Raw genomic sequence first — 1,826 nt, 5'->3', positions numbered from 1 at the left:
TTAAACCCAGGTTTAAAGCCTTGCAGGGCAGCCTAAAGCCAACTGCTCTCTTTCTTACTTTTTTCCCCACGACAAGCTCAAACCCTGAACACAACAACAGAATTTTTTGGAGGTTACGGGAAAGAGTTTAACTATGCAAACTAAGTATAGGTTCAATACAAAGATGGTGGACGACAACATGACAGAAGTTTTCAATCTGGTGTCAATGATCTTTTATTTTTCCCATATATTGCTCTCTCCTGTAGTGAGTCAAGTCTCTGTCAAGTGAGAGCAACGGTCTTGCTGTACGATGACAGCAGCAAGCGTTGGGTGCCAGTAGGATCAGATGCACCCCAATTCAGCCGTGTCCAGATCTACCACAACCTTTCAACCAACACCTTCAGAGTGGTGGGCCGCAGACTGCAGGCTGATCAGCAGGTATGGGACACAAAATATTAGGGACTTGCATGTCGTCCAAAGTAATACACATCTCCTTTGTTGTTTAAACAAAATAGATGTGTATCGTATAAAAAACTAACAAAAAAGCAGTAAAGTTGTAGAAATTACAAACTATGACTTACTGGTTTTAGTGTGAGATTTAACTTAAGTCATTAATGATCTTTCTGTAATGTCTGTGGTTTACTGCCTACTTGTACCTGGAAACAGTAAAGACAAATAGATCACATTTGTTACATTATTTCTTTGGTATGGCTTATTTTGTTTTAACTAACATTTGACCATTTTATCACTGATTATTTTGGTCACCATGTTGTCTGGGAGCATTTATAATGTCAGGTCTTACTGTATATGCTCCACCAGGCTGATCCACTAGTCAGGATTCTGCTTTTTCTGCCCTTTGGTTCTGTTTGAGTTTTACTTTGGGTTTTTAGTCCCACTTTGATTTATGTCATTCTGCGTTTTCTGTCAGTTTCATTTCAATTTAGTGTCATCCATGTTTTTAGGTTATATTTCAGCACTGTTGTATGTCTTGTTTACTCTCTGTTGCCCCCTTGTGTCAGTCTCCTTTCCCCTAACTACTTTCTAGATCATTCTGCCCACACCTGCTCCCAATCAGCTGATTACTACATTTATTGTTATATAAACAAATTTTAAAATGATCTGTTTGGCACATATACCTCACCAATCAGCCAGGACCCCACTAGGTATCTACTAATCCTTACACTGCTCTTCCCAGTGGTGCAGTTTTTGAGATACTTTAAAGAGCAGAAGAGGGAGAAAAAAAGGGAGAAAGAATTAAAAACATTAGAGCGAGAGAGGAGTAGGAGAGAGAAAGTCAGGGCATACGCTACTTTGCTCACTCTGCTCCTCAGATCGCATTGATATGATGACAACATATAGTTTCAAAAATATCATTCAGTCACCTCTGGCTAAGGATGGGAATCGAAAACTGGTCCCTGTTCAGAACCGGTTCCGTGTGTTCCAATTCCATGGCCCCCGTTTGGTAGAGCCGCTGCTCCTCCACATACAGAGGAGCCAGTTGAGGTGGCTCGGGCATCTGGTTAGGATGCCTCCTGGACGTCTCCCTGGTGAGGTGTTCCAGGCACGTCCCTCCATGAGGAGACCCAGGGGGAGACCCAGGACACCCTGGAGGGACTATATTTCACAGCTGGCCTGGGAGCGCCTTGGGATTGCCCCGGAGGAGCTGGACCAAGTGGCTGGGGAGAGGGACGTCTGGGCCTCCCTACTGAAGCTGCTACCCCCACGACCCAACCCTGGATAAGCGGAAGAAGATGGTTGGATGGATATTATCCTTAATAGCTGAAAGAAAGCATATAAAGCAACTGAATGTGATGGACTTGAAACCTTGGTTGTATGAAAATGCATTC

Source organism: Cyprinodon variegatus, unplaced genomic scaffold (assembly GCF_000732505.1).
Source record: "Cyprinodon variegatus isolate N-32 unplaced genomic scaffold, C_variegatus-1.0 Scaffold1299, whole genome shotgun sequence".
In the NCBI taxonomy this organism is placed as follows: domain Eukaryota; kingdom Metazoa; phylum Chordata; class Actinopteri; order Cyprinodontiformes; family Cyprinodontidae; genus Cyprinodon; species Cyprinodon variegatus.
Note: the sequence above shows the minus strand (reverse complement) of the source record.